Genomic DNA, 19,382 nt, shown 5'->3' with positions numbered 1-19,382 from the left:
AGTCTGGATAAAGACTTCTCTATTGTTAGTATGGAAATGAAAGATTCTGCTACTACATTTGCTTGTCTTGGAGCACAAGAAGGGCAGAAATGCATATTCCTAGGATGTCATGAACAGGAGACTGTATCTCCAGGTAGGCAGAATGATCAGAAGACATGGTCAGGTATCATCCCCGAATGCAGAGCACCAGCTGTCTAGTAGGGGAATTCATATTACATGTAACAGTCCTTGGCTTTGTCTTCCTCTCTTCCTACTTTACCAGCTTTACATGCACTCTGGGAAAAACTGGTTAGATGTGACAAGATGCCAAAGGAGTTCAATAGCTCAGCACAGTATCAGGTACTAGCTGGAGCCCTGGATGGTCACTATTCACTGCTGGAATCCAGCACACGCTCAACAGGGGCAGGAACCAAGAGGAGGAGTACGTGGTTATACAGCAGCTTTGAAAGAATGACCCAAAAAGAAGACAGAGCAGGAAATCCAAATTTAAATGTCAGTGGGAAATCTGATACAAGTTAAATAGGTGTGCTGGGAAGGGACAATATCAACATCTACTTCATTGTTCACCCCAAAGCTCCGTCACTGGAGACCCACTTTGGAACCCAAAAGGCGTGGGAAACTGCCAAATAATCTGGCACAAAATCAGAGTGGATGCAAAGTATTTTATCGCAACAAGAATTAAAATAAATCTATAGTCATTTTCAGTTAAATTTCTGCAAGAATACCCAAACTATTTGAATCATCACCCCAAACAGGCACTCCATTCTGTCCCCCTGGGCTAAATGTCCAGTTCATACCTAAGCTCTGGGACAGCTGTGATCAAGTTCCATTAGGTTTTGGCCAGCACTCAGCTGTACCTAGCCAAGCCCAACATGCATCCATATTCATAAAAGTTAAGTGGTACTGGAAAAGGTTCTTATGAAAAAGGTCAAAATCCTGACAAAGCATTTTGGCAGCCTTGGAGGCAGATGAGAGGGAAAAAACTACGATATCTCATGGAGTTCATCTGAAAAGGCAGATACAAACCTGTTGACTCTGTGCATGCCTAAAAGCAGATGAAAATAAGACTTTGTTCAACCTGTTACATGTTCAGTCTGGAATGCCCAAATAAGCTGCTGCTTTACTTTCATTGTATTATGTATCCAGTATTAAGGATGAGTCCCTGGTAATCATGAGAGATGCCTCATGTGCCTTTGCAATGGACCAGTGTCATCTGGAGGGCAACACTGGGCTGTGGTTTACTGGTATTCAATTGGGAAAATGAGGAGGACGTCCAGTTTAGAGTGTCCCAGAAATTTTGTGATTTAGAAAAATAAACCATGATAGTTTTTAAAAATCATCCCACCTTAATGAAGGTGCTTAATTGTAGTAATTCATACTTACTACACTCCTAGCTGGTCTTTAGAGAATTAATGTAAGGACCAAATTGCACTGATTTTTAAATTTTTTTTTATTTTTAAAAGATATGCCTAAAAGTGTAAATTTTGCCAGAGCCCTGGATAAAGAGTTGCATGTGAGATTCCCTTCAGTTACAGAGGGATCAAGCTGCTGCTCCACCAGAAGTGTTCTCGGGATCAGGCCCTTGGGACAGTATCCTTCCTATCATACACGGACATTACAAACAAGGATAGCACCTGGCAGAAATATTTCCCATCAAAATCTAAAGGGAAGGGAGTTAAAAAAGAAAGATCCTCTCTTCATTTGTAACCGAAGCTCCTCGGAGGCACAAAGACCCGTGTGCTGATAAGCAGCAAGTTTCCGGCAGTCAAGTGATACACAAAGTACTCGGAGCCATTTTTTGATCTGCAAGACAGACAAGCCTCCCTGCATTCAGCACTAACCACAGGCGCCTATTTCCCTAGCAACAGCTTGTGGGGCACTTTCATTTTGACTGAAGAACATTTAACCAGTTACATTATGAGCCCTGCACCTTGCTGCTACAGCAGCAGTTGCTTTTCACACCTACCAAATTGCTATTTGTGTAGTATTGAGCTGGTGGATCAATGCTGCACCTGCAGCACAGATTTGCTGTATCGTGCTTTGGTGTTTTGTTGTTGTTTTTTAAACTATCTGAACTTTATCAGCTGAAACTGGTCAAAAGTGAGGGGAAAAAAACCCTACAGTGTTAACAAAAGGTCTTCCTTCTTAGAAACACCTCTGTCTATTACTGTTTTCCTTTAAGTTGTTTCCTTTAGATGTCCTTAAGATGTTTCCTTTAAGTTTGGAGTATTAGAGCACACAGAAGAGAAGGACATGACAACAGTTCTTGATTAATTTTAGGGAGACTTAATTAGCTTCAAGAAACACAAATTTCACATAACAAACTCAATAAGAGAAGGATAGATTCTTTCTGTATTAAAAAATCCCAGAGTTACCACATTTCACCAAACTTAACACCTGCTTAGAGCAAAGACTTGCAAAATTGTTTGATTCTTTCCGGTTTTATTTAGAACAGTCAACAGCATATTAAATAAACTGAAAACCCAGAATTCACTGTGGCTATGGAAATTGTACAGAAGCTAAGAAAACACTGATTTTGTTTGACTTCTTTTTCAAAAAAGCCCCCTTGAATTTTTTTGGTGTAGTTATTAGATATGCTTTGTATTGCCAACAGTAACTTAATTTTTTCAACATAAATAGAAATTATTAATGATAACTATTTTCAAAATTGTTCACACTATCCTTACTCAAGACTTTTTGACTGGTTCAGTGGACACCTTAACAAAACTCTGTGAAGATACACTGCAATGCACCAAGAGTTTCTGGTTATCTACACAGTTTATTTATTAACTTAAAACTATAAAGTTGCCACGAGACTCAAGGTTTATCCTGCTAGGAGATATAGCAGCGACACCAATTCTGCTGGAGCTCTAATTTGAATGCTCATCTTGAATATCCACAATTGTAGAAATATCTTAATTTATTTCAAATAATCACTTTTACACTGAGAAGCGAAATGTTTTACAGCAAATCTCTTTTACCATCTCTTTTGAGCTTCACTAATAATTATTTTGCACTGAAACACTGACATTTATTTGAAGTATCATTGGACAAGATACTGTGGCATAATGTGCATTGAGTACTGGTTTGAAACAATTTTATATCTAATCTGTAAAAAGCACATTTCATTACAGTGATTTTAACTGAATGAAAGTATTTTAAAACAAAAATGTGATTTATATCATTAAAATCCTGTGCTATACTTCAAATCTACCTTAACGAGCAGATCCTTCAGATGTTGTTTTACAACACTACCATTATTTCCCCTCAGCTACATACAGTTCTTAAGAACTCTCAATATTTTCCAGAAATGTTTAAAATCTATTTCATATTATATATATTTTTAATAAACACTAATTTATAAATCAAACTAAAAGTATTACAAATAACACGGTGCTTCTTTCTGTTTTACTGCCTGGCTAACACACTTGTAGATCTTCTCAAGATCACTTCCATGCTAGATGACAGTGTAAGGAAACAGAAATTGAACTGATCACTAGCCTAAAGTTTATTTTACTCAGAAGCATCCAAGACAGTCTATTGTAGAAACAACAGAAATGCTCAGAAACAAAGCAAAAAATATTAGATAAAACTGGCACTACTTCTTCTCCCACACTACCATCAAAATTACATTGAAAAGCTCAAGAAGAGTCAAGAGTGTGTTGATTTCCCCTATAAAAGGGATTTTTAAATTCCTAAACTACAACATGAAGGAGCATGCTGGCTGTTCATGTTACAACTCACTGAAGAGCCTTCAATCCCCATCTTCATCTTACCTCTTGCTGCAGCTGAACTTGGCTACCCCTGTCTTACAAACTCACACGAAATTACTGAGTTTTTGCCAAAAACCCAAGAATGTTATTCCAATGACCACATCCTGCAGTTAAAGCATAATAAATTCCAGAGTGATTTCTCTCATCTGTAATCCCCTATTTCCATCCTGTGCACATACAAATTCTCCAAACCTTCTGAAGGCCTAAATGCCAGTATGAGAACAACAACTGTTGTGGTTGAAGCAATGAACTTAAATCCACTTTCTAGCTTTTAGCCCTCCTACGGATTTTCTACTGGCTGGCTCCAGGTGTATCCCCTTTTTCTTTCACAAAGGAGCTGACCTAATACCAACATCCACCCACAAAAGGTGCTGATGTTATAAATGAATACTCACAAGACTTTTTAGGAATACAGTAGTCCCAAGCTTATAAAACACAAATTTTGGACTATAACAATTCATTACAGTAAATATCTCTGTGGGCACCTAAATATTTTGCTGGACTTCAATCTCATACTTCCAGAAACTGATATAATTCCTGGAGGAGAATGTCTGTTCAGCTGTGGCAGGAAGCACAATGCTGGGCTTTAAACATCACATAAAAAAATAATTAAGTTATTGTGTAATTGCATTCTATTTTTAAAAATAAATATATAATTAAATAAGAATGCATGATGTTAAGGACAGCAGAATGTCCACCCTTCAGCTCCCACTGACAGACATGGTGGTTACAAACACAACACAGTGAATCAGTGCTGTAAATTCAATTACAGAAACAGGGGCTGGGGGGAATCTATCATTTAACACCAGTTTTTTGGTAGCAAGTGAAATCAGCATTTCGGAGCAATGGCGTGACAGAGCAGTGGATGAAATCGTGACGTTTCTTTCACGTGGTTGTAACACCACCACCTTTTTAGGCCTGGTTCAAGCTGACACATGCACCATTACCATCACTTCCTCATTGCCAACACACAACTCAGTGCCTGAGCAGCAAACCCTCATCTAACGGGGCAGGGCCCACGTGTGCAGAGAGATGTGAGGAGCGTGTTCAAGTACAACTCCCTGCTTCAGCAAATGCACGGTTATTCATAAATCACCATCCTCCCTACACACAGAGTTTAAATCCGTTTAATGAACAGAAATCTAGAGAGGAAAGTTTTGCTGCTCATTTTAAAGAACTAAATCCACAGGTCTTGGCTATGGCTCTGCAACAGGGGTGTCTCCACTGATATTTGCTCGAGTTTCTCCTTCTCTTCACTCTTCCTCCCCACCACTTGCTCCTATCTTGTCACCACAGCACACCAGTCCTTTGGTATGTCCCTGTCACTTTTCTAGGTCTATATGCAGTCAGATCAGCTCAAAAATAACCATTTGTCTCTCCCAGGTTTTGTTTCTTTTTGCCCAAGAGGCAGACGGGTCACTGACTGTGTGCAGCAGCTTTATGGCAGCACAGCCGACACAGCTGAGAGCATTTGGCTGCTGAGCAGAGGCTGGACAAGGAGGTGACGGCAGGAATGTGCTCCTTAACCTGAAAATGTTGCTGCAGCTGTCATGGGAAGAACTGTGCTACCACATGTGCCCCAGGATGAGGGACAGCCCAGAGAGATGCCAGGCAAGAGCCAGCAACAGAAGAGATCAGCTTCTCGGGGAAAACAGACCTCTATGCTCTGCTAAGCAAGTAGTCAGGGTGGTCTGTAATTCTGTTTTAACATCCAACAGAAGTCATTAGCAGTTTAGTTATACACACTCCACAACCTGCAGGAAATAATCAAGACTGTGAAGAATGGGGACTGATAAGTACAGGCAAGCAGGGAAGACTCACCCCGGTCAGGCTGGCTCAGCCCATCTCTGAAAACTGAAGCTGTGAATGAGGAGGTCCAAGATGCTTTCCCAGACTAGGGAGGAGAGTCGTAATTGCATCATTTTTCTAGATGAGCAGTGCCAGCAATTCAGGTTGTGAGTCAGTACTGAGCCAGCCAATGCCCTGTGGTGGTCCCTGGGGCCCTGTGCTATTAGAAGTGATGACTTTCACAACAGGCTGCTGAGCAGGATCCAAGCAGACTCGCACTTATTAAAGAAAGGAGAACTGCTACTTTATTTTTCAGTTAGAGCAAGAACATACTGCCAGTACTTTGGGCAACTTCCAGCAGCCAAATTACTGTTAATGTCCAGAATGCTTTCCACTTTTGTCTGGGAGCTTCCAAGATGAGTAAATAAAACCTCATGTACTCATTTCTATCAACATTTCACAGAAAGAAAAAACCAGAAATAAATCAAACTTGCTAGAATCACCCTGTGAGCACTACTCACATCTTTTGACTGCCAGGTTTATGCTTCCACCATGAAATCACACTTCAAGTTTGCTGCCTAAAAATCAAGTAATTTCATGTGGAGAAAAAAAAAGTGCTCTTTCCTTCCAACTTACAAGTGTTGTGTGGCAAGATGTACACCAAAATGATCTGTATTCAAAGGCAGGAATAAGGAAGGAATAATTAAGGGAGTTTGCAGATAAAAGCAACTATTTGAAAAGCTTAGCTCACACTTTTAAGCAAAAGGGAGCCAAGCACACAAACTGAAACAACATCAATCATTTCATGACCATTTTGCAGCTTGTAATACATGTGTTCTATCTTACACACCTTCCACAGGTTAATCTCAAAACCAAGTATTTTTGCATTTCATTACCAGCCTCAAAAAACATATGAGTTCCCAATGAGAAAGAAAAGAAAAAGCCAAACATTTACACGTGTGTAGTGTTTCTGAAGTAACACAATCCCCAAATATTTACAAATCCAAACCCCACACACTGACGCTTCACTCCTTTTTCTTGGTTTTAAATTAATTTAACTGACTTTCATAAACTTTCACTGTGGAATACCATGGTGCTTGAAAATGAAAGTATGTCAAAAGCCAAATTTTAAGAAATTAAGTAGAAACCACTGAAATACAATATAATGCACAATATGACAAATCCTGTATCTGTATCTATCACTGAGTCCGCTCACTTCACCCAGGAGCTAACACCCAAGTGTTTCAGGGCAAGGAAAAACATAAGCCATATGCAATCCTTCAGTGACATTAATCATGTGTAAAACAGGCAAATCTACATTTTTAGGTACTCTATGTATTACACACAGACATGAAAATACTGTAACATTTATTTAAATCACAACACTGATTTACATCCAGACTCTTACTACTTTATCACCATGCTAAGCCTAGGCATACAGACACTACAACAAGTCAGAAATGAGGAAGAGAAGGAATAAAATGTAAGTGAAAATGTCTGGTATGTATTTTTGTTAAAAAGTTCTAATCCACTCCTTAAAATGACTGTAAGCAGGTACTGTACTCAGGCACAAATATGTCGGGCTATACCAATAATTTCATCACTGTCTCTTTGTTAAATATCGATATAGGCATATATAAGCACAAGAAATCCCTGACAGTAAAGAAATTAGATACAAGCAAACAGTCAAAACTTAGGTCTCAAAACATTCCAGTCACTCCACAGCACTTTTACAGAAGTACACAACTGCTTGAATGTGCTCAGTGACAAGCACAGAAAAAAACTCTCTACAACTTTCACACAAGGTCTCGGCTTTAGACGGAGTTCAAAAAAAAGGTACCTGGGGAAGAGGTACACAAATAAGGAAAGCATTAAGAAAAAGTTTTAGTCTTTAGACACTAGGCCGGTATGATGAACATAGAACCAACCAACATTCACCAAACTCTCCAAAAACATCAATTTTATGAAATCCCAATTTCTTTGGCAAGATGACACACAGAAGCAGTAAAATAAAGTAAAACCAAAGCTGTAAATCAAGCATCCCAAATATCAGAGAGATTTTACATGTACTAGGAACACTAGATGATGTCCACTTTATCACCACCACAGCTGAAATAAATCTGTACTGTGAACAAAAATCAAGGACTTGAGTCACCCTCAATAAGCAAACATTAAGATTTAGAGAAAATTATACTCATGACAGCAAATATAATTATTAATGCATCAATTCTTTTAAGTGGTGTTAGATTTTATCAATTTCCCTTCAAGTTTCCTCCTTTGGCTGAGATGAAGCCTGGAAGTCAGCACAAAACCACATTTCCCAGGGGACTCTGATCACAGCCATGTGTGACCTTTCCAGGGCTGATACAGCCAGACCAGAGGTCTGAAGCTCCCCCCTTGCAGACAGGGAGCACCTCTTGGCCTGGTGACTGCTCCTCCTCCAAGAGCTTGAGCGACTTCCCCAGCCTGCCCTTGTTCTGTGACCCTACAGAAAGGATCAGGAGGGGGTCAGCCTAAGGAATGGGGATGATTCAGTGAGTGACACATCAAGGAACTCGGACTGCAGGTCAAGAAATCCCCAAGAAGAAAAGACATATTCTCATTCTGGCAGGAGTCAAACAAAAGAAATGCCAGGAAGCTCATCAATAAAAGCAGATGTTTGTGTCAGGGAAATATACGTAAAAACTTAAGTCACAGGCCCAAAGAAAATGCTTAAAAGTTTGCTGACTTTTCCATTAAGACAGGAAGGAAGTTATAAGAATAATTTAGCCCACTGACTTAAAATGTTAGTGTTTTATCAGAATATTAACAATAGCAGACATTTTTAGTGGACCCTAAATCACAAAATTGTGTTTTAAACTAAGCTTTTAGCACTTGGCTTCAGAAAAAAACTCAGCTTTGGCCAAAAGTAGACAAAAATTCATAAGGGAAGTGAAACATCAGCTTACAGTTCTGAAATGCCTTTATGTTTGTTTGGTTTGGGCTTTTGTTTTGGTTTTTTTGTAAACAATTCATAACCAAAAGCTATGTTTGGCAATAGTGCAAGGAGGGTGCAACAACCCACCAGGTTACTACTGTGTAAAAAAAAAAAGGCTTGGCTTCTTTAAACAGAGAAAGGGTAGGTGAGTAAAACCTGCTGTTAGCTATATAGCTACACAAGCCATGCTGTCAGCTATATGGCAACATAGAAAAGAATTAACAATAAGGATTATCTTATGGGAATACAGGTAATCATCCCAAGCAGTTTAGAACTAGAGAAAACTACTTGATCTTGGGATTCTTGTGACTCAAGCATTACTTCCAATCAAAAGGCACACAATGCAGTTTGTGTTCTACAAATGGTCTGTCCAAGTTATCAAATTATCCAGATTTTAAAGATTTTTTTTTAAAGGCTACCATGGTAAAGAAACCTACCTACCTAGTTACACAAACAAATTATTAGCAGATCAATTAAAACATGAAGATTAATAGCATGTAAAATCTCCCATAGTAACTGCCAATGTACAAACTCACAGCCTCCTGTAAAGCAAAGTAGAATTACCTGCCTCACGTTTACCTTATGCAGGATAACATTATGCACAGGTAATAAATATGGCATTTTAACTTGCTCCCTGGCAACATTTTGTGCAGTCACCCTCTTAGGTTAGAAGGCAGACCTGTCACCTGCCTGGTTATTGTCTAAAAACTAGCCTGGCCATAATTACCACGTTGCTCCCCAAAGTGAGAATATACATTTATGTTAGAAGACATACATGCAGTCTGACCTTGTGCACTGCTGGGGGAGGTGAAGAAACAGTGCCATCATAAGCAGCTCTGCTCTGTAATCACAAATTCCTTATGACTGTCACAGGAGCCTACATATGTATTCTGAAGTTCAGGAGGACATTACTGACACTCTTTAAACATAACAGTCCTTTGTTGAACACAGTTAGGAAGGGCTGGTTGGATGGCATTGCGTGGAGGAAGAAGCAGTGCTCAGCCTCCTCTGCTGAATAAGACACCAATAAAGACCATCCACAATTACCTGGGCTGTTCCCCAGCAGAACAGGTGGTTAGTGCATACAAAAACCAGTTTTTCAGGTCTGAACTCAAATTGTGTGGTAACCACGCAACAGACCACCCAAGGGTTTGTGAGTGACCAGAGGGTCACACTGCAGCAGAGGGAACAGCAAGAGAAGCCAAGTCTGCTTGAATCCTTCTCATGGAGCATAGAAAAGCCTGTACTGTACACCTGGGGATGTCAAGTACTGGGACATGAGAACCCTGGAGAGCATTGAGCAAATCCTAAAGAGCACTTCAAAGGAGGAAGATTCAGGGAACAGCATGCTGTATTGTTCATTTTGCACTGACCAGCAACCTCCAGTGTCACCTGGAAAGCTGCTTTAAAAATTCCCCCAACAACTAGCTATACATCTTGTGGTCCTAGCATTTGGGACTCTAGAAAAACTTGTCTACTTCAAACAGAGAGAGTCAGAACTGATTTTAATGTCCAGGGCCGTTGTTTCCAAGGTGCAGGCTCAGTGAGCCGGTGCAGAGAGGCAGCACCCAGAACCCCAAGATGCTTAAAGCACTCACATATGGAGTGAACACAAATACAGCTGGCTGGTATCTTGCAGAGAAGGCACAAATCCACTAACCACCACACAAAAAGAGAACTTACTAAATTCAACCATGGGGCTAAAAAGAGAGATAGAGTTGTTCCCCACTCAGTCTGCACACTTCCCCTGCCCACTGCTAGGCCACTGCTCTGAGAGCAGGGTTCAGTCTCAGCAAATAAAAAATATTTCTGGACAACTTAGTTTCCAATGTATTAGACAGCTGCCTTCAAAAGTGCTTTTAAAACTCACCAGGCTTCCTTTCCTGTTCAGATATCTCCAGAGTCCCCATCTAACGTTGGCAGTAACCTAAGCCTGACTCTGGATCAGGGCAAGTTTTTTCCCAAGTCCACTATAGTATCACAATACAATACAATTAAGTCTCCTCTGCCTATAACCTGCAGTTATCACATTTCTGGAAGGGCAGTGCACAGTTAAAGAAATCCTTCTTCCTCCCACCCACCTCGTTTTTTCCCCTCTTGAAAGCCCCTCATTTTACAGTGAGAATATTTTTTTACAGCATGTGAAACCTGCAACAACTGATTGCTAGCTTTCCAATTCCCAGATTTCCCACACTTTCTACAACCAACACTCCTCAGCCTTACCAGCAGGTAGTAAGTTTGGTTGTTAGGGGTTTTTTTGGCAAGTGCTTCTTAAAAAAAATTAGCTAACTATTTGTAAATGCTCAAGCCCAAAGAATGATGCCTGGGATACTGATACACAGAATGGGATGAACAAAACATTCAGAAAGGTAAAAAGGAACAAGCACAGTCTCAGTATCTTTTAGATTCTACAGCCTTCAGAAAAGACACTTTTGTTATTTATTTATACTAATAGATGTTTATGTATCCTTACATATATAGATTTTATTGGCAGCAGAGACAACTCAAAGGAAAGCCTAATGATCATGGAACAACTCAGTTCAAAGCAAATACAGCAGAATGTATTTCCAAATACAACTGCCTGCATAAAAGTAGGACAAAAATTAATTCAACTTGTAAAACAAGTGTTTAATGCTACTCTGATAAACCAGTTTAGCTACAACTACATCCAAATTCCCTGTGTAAACATGCTTGATAAATGGTTATGGAACACAGAGCCAATATGAGAAAAGAGCAACTCTTATTTCTTGCCTAAGTCTGCCCAGAATCTTGAAAAACAAAACTTCCCCTTTTACTCTTCCAATATACTATTCATTAATTGCAATTTAATCTCCTTTATCTAACAACATCGTTAATTAATTGGTCTGCACCTGACCAGAAGCAATTAACACCCACATGTGGTTCTGCTCACACTGACAACCTGTGTCACTAAATCATGTTCTACAACTCTGCAAGAGAGCTCTGAACATGCAAGCAATCAACACATCAGCTCACTGGGGAAAATAAAACTGCCTGTGTGGAATTTTGTCTATTGTGGCATCGCAAAAACGGTATCAAATTGTTTTTACAATTGTTTTAACTGTACTGCTTTTTCCTATTTCTTTGAAAGCTAAACATGGTGTTTATACTGTTACCAAATCAAAATCTCACTTTCTCAGAGCGACTCCTAGCTCTGACTATCTTCCAACAGCTGTGAATTTTGTGTTACTATCTTATGTGCAGTAACACTGCACATTCTTAAGCAAACCACAGTATATGTCAACTGTTGCTCTAGCACTGCAAAGCATCTTCTGCCTTATTTTAAAAGGGCAGCATCCTGAGGGAAAAGGTGGTGGGGAGCTGATTGTAACTGTTACAATTAGCAACCTAAAAATAAAAAGTAAAAACTACTAAATTCAAAACAGGATACTCCTCAGGAACTTGCAAAAAACTATAGGTGATTTTTAAAAAGTACTGCAGTGAAATATTTTTATGTTCATTTCCTGCTGTAAAAGTAAAACAGAAGAACAGAGCTCACTCTTAAGAAATACTGGAATTGGGATCACAATGCAACTGGCAATACCTTCAACCAAAACACAGTCCAGCTCACTTTTCCAGCATGTTTGCAGAAGTGTAACTTACCACTTGGAAAGCAGGAGCCCAGTTTTACAGCACAGCCACCACCAAAGACGGGGGAACTGTCCCCATCTGTCTCTCTAGAAGTTCAACAACACGTTCTTGCCACTTCCTCTAACCTGGTTGTTCTGTTCCTACAGAGGAAAAAAATATCATACTTAAAAAATGCTTGTACTATTCAAAAAAATTCTTTTTGCCCATTTTGTTCCATGAATCATCTCAGCAGCAGGTCAGTTGAGCACCAGTGCTGACTCCAGGGAGGGGTGGGGGCACAGGGGCAGGAAGCAAGCAGTGCTGCCCACTTTCAGTGGCAGCTCTCCTTGAGCCAGCTGTTACACCAGAAAAATCGCTGCCTTCACTGCATTTGCTCCTGTGTGCATTCTTCAAGTCATATAAGGATATTTCTAGAAAAAAAAACCACATTTTTTTTTACACAGACATCATTAGTCATTTTTACATAACTAGTGAGCAGAAAGGAATTTAAAGTTCCCAGGACCTAGAAGTTATAAAGCCATAGAAGTGTACTTTGCCTCTATGTTATTCCTGTCTTCTAATAAACTGCACAGGGCCTACATACACTAGTACAGGTATTACACACGGAATAAGCAGAACAGTAAGAACTTGCACAATTCAAGTATCAAAACTGATCCATTGTCTTTATCTGTGATAAGAATTCTTAAAGTATTTTAACCTCAAAACTCAGTTCCTGATCAATACGTGTAAGTGATGCCTACATACATTTCTCACATCTTCTGTTATTTATTTTAGTTTATTCCAATAAATGTGTATTTCACAAACATACAAATGTTTGTTTCCTTGGCATTGAAATGACTGTCATCTTCACAGCAGCAGGCTTGAAACCACTGGCAAAGAAGGAGGAGGAGACCAGGCAGAAAGTGTGAGGAAGTGAGAAAGTTTTGATAGTGGTACCCCAACTTCCTTTCAAATGAGGAAATTAAAACCAAAATTCTGTTCTGCTACTGAAACTAATTTTTTTGATTCAATCCCACATATGCTCAGTAGCAATAACAGGGAAAAAGACCCAGACACACAGAAAAGCTGCAATACAAAGTTCATCCTCTCTCAGCTTGACCCAGTCTGGTTTTTCCCCCCACAGCCTAAGTCTGAGCTTGTTCCAGCAAGCAGGTCCTGCCTGAAATACCGTAACAGATGGGCTCAGGTTGACATGGATGCTAAGAATATCTGGCATTTAAATGATCAGGGCTTTATCACCCATTTCCATTAATTTCAGCTGAGTTTGAATAAACCTCAGTGAGCTCAGTCTGTCTGCATTCACCTTTGGAGCTCCTTCCCAGCTGCACTCCTTACCCAGCCCTTCCACGTGCTCTGTCATTCCCCTGGAATGCTTGTTTCCTCACCATTTTGGTTACTTGGAAAAGGGTATCCAAGTAAGAATTAGTCACTGCTAGGTGGTTTGATCATCAACTAGTTCTTAAAAGAACCCCCAGTATGAATGTATGCCCTTACATCAATAAATAAATCAGAAAGCATCACAGATTGGATATTAACTATTTAAGTCAATAATGACTAAAACCCAGGTTATATTGCAAATGAAAATCATCTTACTAAAATATTTTATTCAACTCACTGAAATGCTAACTAATCATTATTAGTCACAACAAAAATTCATTGAATGAAAAGCAACAAACTGAAACCAAAGTTGTACCGTCACAGTTAAATTATTTCTACATTTATCTACCTATAAAACCCTTATTATGTTGTCTCCTTCCATGAAATAAAGCATGCAGTCTTAAGACCTAAAAACTTTATCAAAGCCCTTTTAAGCATTTTTGTATTGATTACATCACAAGACTATGCTTGTGGCTTTATAACCAGCCATTTACAAGGCAGCATTATTTTGAAAAAAAATAAAATAAGGATTTATTACTACTCTTGCTGAGCATCTCAAAAACACATTCCTTTTGTTGTGGGCTGAATGACAACTCAGATTTCAAACAGCATTTATTTCTGCAACCCACAGAACAGAAGATGGGACAAAGCTCTATCACTACACTTAAGCAAACTGTGATGCAGGACACAGGAGAATGAGCCTGAAAATTAACTCCTTAATTATCTTTACCAGAAGGCCCCACAAGCTACTGAGCAGAGCAAACATACACACATGTCCTGCAGTGCACACAGAACACTTGTAGCACAGGGGCACTTCAGGGCAGTTCAGAAGCTGCCAGAAGCAGCCACATGTATTCAAAGAAACTTCTCACCTTTCTCTGACTTATGCCAGTTGCAGCCTTGGTAATCTTTGTTATTTCTGTTTTTAAATAGAATGTATTATTTATTCACTTAGTTTTATGCCTAGAAACAGAAGTTAAACACACCCTGTTTGTTCCCTCTCTGTAATTACAGACCAGAAGCTACTTTTAATGCTGAAATGAGGATTACAGAACATCTGTTAAGAGAGGAACATTTTGGCCATTAGCTGTGAAGAAAGCTTTTAGGAAAAGTGGTATGTGTGGCCCTGTGTCACACGAGAGCCAGCTTTGATTTTGTTTCTTCTTTAAAGCACCAGCAGACCTGAAGCCTCTGAACTGCAGGGCCTGTGCCGTAAAATTCAAAACAGCAGCCTGGTGCTACAGAGGAGAAGGTTTATTTGATTTTTATAAAAATGCTACTGCAAACAGGCTACGCAAAACAAAGAGGTTTGAAGGACATTTTTTGACACAAACTCATGTCATAACTCCAAGGTACTGAGGTAATGCAATGCCTTGGTTAGAAAAGGAACAGCAGCCTCATGTTCTATTCAGTTTTGCTGTTTACCTTTGAGGAACCTAGACAAAATTGTTCGACTTTTTACACCTTAGTTTTACTAACTCTGCAGAGGTAACACTCAGCAGTAGCAATCTACACATGGTGTGCAGGAAATATCATTACAGCCTATTTGTGCTATCCTATGTTATACTTGTTAAGCCAAGAACACTTCTAAAGGAAAGACCCAAAGTACAGCTTGCCCCTCTGCCAGCACATATGGAACACCCTGCTGCTTGGCACCACGAGGCAGAGCATGGACCCTGCTCAAGGAGTCTCAGGAAGATAGGATGGTGTAAGAGGCAAAAGACAAGGAACACCAACAGTTATTTAAAGGGATTTTCAAGTCTCTGGAGATAACGATGATCATGATTTTTACTATGAGATAAGAGTGTTATAAAACTCCTAATTTTATAACACAGCATTTTTTTTCCCAGGTGAAAATGTTGTGGTTTTTCTTTTTTTAAATAAGAGTAGGAGAAAATCCCAGATCAACGTCTTTACTGTTTTCAAAATGTAAAATATAGAATTCATTTTTTCAGCCAACACAAGACAGGCTCTTCGTGAATTCTGCCGTAATGACCCAAGGAAGAAGTTGCACTTCCTCATTGTGATACAAGATGATTTAACTACACAGTGGTTACAAACTATTTCACACTGTAACATCCTGTCAGCTTAGCAAATAATCATCTTGAAACTTTGCAGATGCTGCCTTAATAGATTATCTCCCTACTCATGCAGTATTCAGTTCCTCAAATGGTGCTTTAAAGAGACTGCACTTAAGAATTGGGATGTTGACTGGGCTTTAATTAGGGAAGAAAAGAGCGATCTCTGGCTCAACCAGGTAGCAGTTTTCATCTGAAAAATCTTCTTGGTTTCAGTAGGGTCTGTAACTGTCTTTTTTTAATTTAAGAGCAACTGGCAATTACACAAATACCCACCTTAACAGAAAACGGTCATCATCACCTCTAGGCTTACACCCTAAACTAATTAGCTCTCAACCAGCACCTGCTCTTTCACTTAGCACAAGCCATGAGAACATAAATACCCACATACATTAGGGAATGAAGTCTCTTCCTTGTTTACTTTTAATGGTGTTGACATTAGCTTCATTAAGAAAAATTTAAGAAGTTTAATGGCTGCTTTACAAGAACCCCCAATGACCCTAATTGCTGTTAGTAATGGCTTCTGGAAGCACAAATAGCATGTTATAATGGCCATTGGAAACCTGTATTGGCTTACTGTTTTCAGTATTCTACATACCCGTTTTCCATTCCACATTTCTGGATAGGGGGAAACTGTCAAGGTGTGGTGACTTTGGCAAATACTGCTTTTAATGTCAACTACTGCAATGGAGACTTTTTTCAGAAGTACTTAGTACATTCTTCTTCCATCTATAAGGGATCATAAAAAACTGTCTGGATAGGACTTCAACATTTGAAAGGTCAGGATACCTAAACAAACAAAGAAAACCCTTCAGCACAAACACAACCACCCTGTCCCACTGTTTGCTTATTTATTTTCGACCTAGATACAAGCACTGAACCCTCCTAGAAACTTTTTCTCCTGGAATCCTGCTTGCATAAAAATAATACTGAAAATTTTTCTTATTTATCCTCAAAATATATTATAGCTACAGAATTTCTTGATAGTACTTTTAAAGGTGAGTGCCTTTTAAAGTTCCCAGGTCCTTATTTAAAAAAAAAAAAAAAAGAGAGAGAGAGAAAAAAAGCAGGGGAAAAAAAGACAATCCCCTCCCATCATGAATCTCAGCAGAAAGCAGCAAGGTAACTAATACAGGTACAGCTACATCTTATTTCCCACTATGAAGAAATTTTCATATTGCAGTGGCCAGCATAGGACATTTTATTTCCCATAATAAACCAAGAACACTTCAGAATCAAACCACAGTTTTTAGGTATATTTATGTGGATTCCTCCATCTTATATTTGCACAGCACTTATCACATCGTGGTCTTGGGCCACAGCTGCGGGTGTCAGGTTCTCAGCAGTACAAATAAAATAGAACACATCTGAGAGGAGGAAAACAGACTTCTGTGCTGAATCAAATTCAAACATTACACTTCATATTTACTTTGTCTGTCCAAAAACGCTTTCTAAGTGTCTCTGCCAGTTCTCAGCACTTGTGTTGACCACATTCTCACCGGTCATGAAAGAAGTCTCAGGCTCTCTCTTCAGTGTGGTACTGGGTTGTTGGTGATGATATTCCCCTGTTCTAGGATTTCCTTCATCTGCCACTGGCAAACGTAAGATCCTTGCAATAATGTCTGCTGTGCTATATGCATTAAAGCATTTTAATCCCTTAATTAACTTGTTATAAAAATACCATAACACATCCTACCAAGATTAGAAGTAACTTACCTATTCAGCAGTAAAAAAGACACAAGCCAAACTTCTGCTGATATTTCAAGTTTTCCCTGATATTTAAGCACCTCCTTCAGCAATTTAAAGCCCTATTGTGCTAAAAAAGTGCAAGCCTAAAAGAATCTGAAATACTCCATACTAGAGCTGTCAGCTTTTGACTTTTGAAAGCAAAAGACCCGAAGTTCTCCATTCACGCGGCGGGCAGAATCCCACCCCAATTCTGAGGCCTCGCAGCTTTGCCAAATCCGCCTTTTCTAAGCCTAATAAACTTGAGAGAAAAGATTTATGGGCCCGAACATTTATTCGCTGCTCCCAAGTGTATCAAGTGGTGCCATAAGAGATAATAAATAACCATTGTACGGGAAACCTTGGACGCTTTTAATTTCGTGCTCCGCGGAGCGCGACCCCCGAGCCCTCACCCTCCCGGGGCATCTCCCCTCCCGGGGCGGCCTCTCACCTGCGGCCGGCGGGAGAGCAGCGGGTCGGGGCTGGGGCTGGGGCTGGGACCGGGCGCTGCTGCTCCTCCTTCTCTTCCTCCTCCTTCTCCCGCCGCCGCCCGAGGTGTCTCTGGGGCCCGCGGAGCCTCCCCGGCGCGCCGAGGGCGGGACGCGCCGCGGCATCGCCCCTCCTGCCTCTGCCTCCTGCGAGAGGGACGCGGGCGGGACCTACGGGAGGCATCGCCTAAGCCTCGCCTAAAGGGGCTCCCGGCCTCCCTCAGCTCCGCTCCCCCTCGGGGTCAGCAGCACCCATCCCGCACAGCTCGGGGAGTGTCCTTGTGCCCTCCCCATCAGCATCCGCGCTGTACAGGGGTGCAAACAAATTTCTGCCCTGGGCTCTGAAAAATATGAAGGTTTACAGCCAGCTTTTTAAAATCTGGCTACTGTTGGGGTGCTCCTGGCAGGACTCCCCACCTCCCAGGCTGCGCCCGGAGACGAGGGACCTGAGCGTCCCCGCGGCCATCCCACGGCTCCCGTTTCCCATCGCTCCACTGACTTGAGTCTCCTCAGACTGCTTCACATGAGTTTCATTGGGCTGGCAACGATTCCTCAGTGCACTGAGCCTTGAACACACAGCTGCTAATTCAGACCGAGCCTGGCTCTACCGCACGTTAGGTCCGATGCAAAGCTCACTGGAAACAATAGAAAGAAACGCCGATTTCTGTGGGGGTTTGGATTAGGTTTATCAGGGGAGCTGTTTGTTAGTCACGCAGCTCGTGGCAGGCAGGTGTGTGCCCGGCTACCTACAGCTGCAATGTATTAGTCATCCATGGACTTACCATTACTGCAATAATACCTTAGTAACTAAATACAGTTTTTACTTTTGTCCTGGCATCCAGCTGGTTCTTTCCACACTCCGTTGGCCCAAGCAATGAGCTTGAATTGCCTCTCTCGGACAGAGCAGCAGTTCAGTGCACACACCACAAGCACAACAGCTTTATGTGACTCTCAAAGCTCCTGTTCCAGTATTGGTGGGCAAATAGGAAAGGCTTTGCTGCCTAAGACTGCCCAGCCATTAGGATGCTTTGGGGCAGTTAGGGCTGGGAGTCTTGGAAAGGAATTTAAATGCAGTTTCAGCAATGTGGGACAACATATAAGGGATGCAGCTGAAGAAGTGGTTACACACCTGAGGCACAGGATTGGGCAGTGAACTGGACTCTGCTCCTCTGGTGCCTGCCCTGTGATGCTTTTATGTGCTGTTTTGAGCAAGGTACTTAATAACATCTGGGTCTTCCCATTCCTGTTTTGGACATTGTACATCTAGAAAGTACTAGGAAATTATTGGAGCATTCAGATGAAAGTGGTGCATAGGCTATTCAGACCGTTTCTTAGGGGAGAGAAGAAGAAGAATCTTCCAGTACAATAATTGTTAAAAAGAATTCTTTGTCTTCACTGAAAATTGGATTAGATTACAAGATTTAAATCTGCAGGAAATGGAAAATACATTGTTCTGCCGAGATCATAAATGGAGCCGTTTCAGAACAGATGGACTCAATTTATCTTTTCATCAAAAATCTGTGGATCTTCCGAGTACAGAGATTGCATAACATAATTTCTGTATACC

At 40.6% G+C, this 19,382-nt stretch overlaps 1 protein-coding gene across 1 annotated transcript in view; it reads right to left on the bottom strand.

Annotated features, from left to right (window-relative positions):
- Positions 1-17,897, bottom strand: part of ADCY7 (adenylate cyclase 7) — a 59,476-nt gene extending 41,579 nt beyond the window's left edge. Inside the window, exons 1-2 of the mRNA XM_064671149.1 lie at positions 17,779-17,897; positions 12,160-12,287 (exon numbers count right to left, since the gene is read on the bottom strand). The gene's annotated coding sequence lies outside the window, so the exon portion shown is untranslated. The remainder of the gene's footprint in view (positions 1-12,159; positions 12,288-17,778) is intronic.
- Between the last annotated feature and the right edge of the window lie 1,485 nt (positions 17,898-19,382).

The sequence above is a fragment of the Pseudopipra pipra genome, chromosome 14, assembly GCF_036250125.1.
Source record: "Pseudopipra pipra isolate bDixPip1 chromosome 14, bDixPip1.hap1, whole genome shotgun sequence".
In the NCBI taxonomy this organism is placed as follows: domain Eukaryota; kingdom Metazoa; phylum Chordata; class Aves; order Passeriformes; family Pipridae; genus Pseudopipra; species Pseudopipra pipra.
The sequence above is the reverse complement of the archived record's forward strand: the minus strand, read 5'-3'. Positions and strand labels throughout refer to the sequence as shown.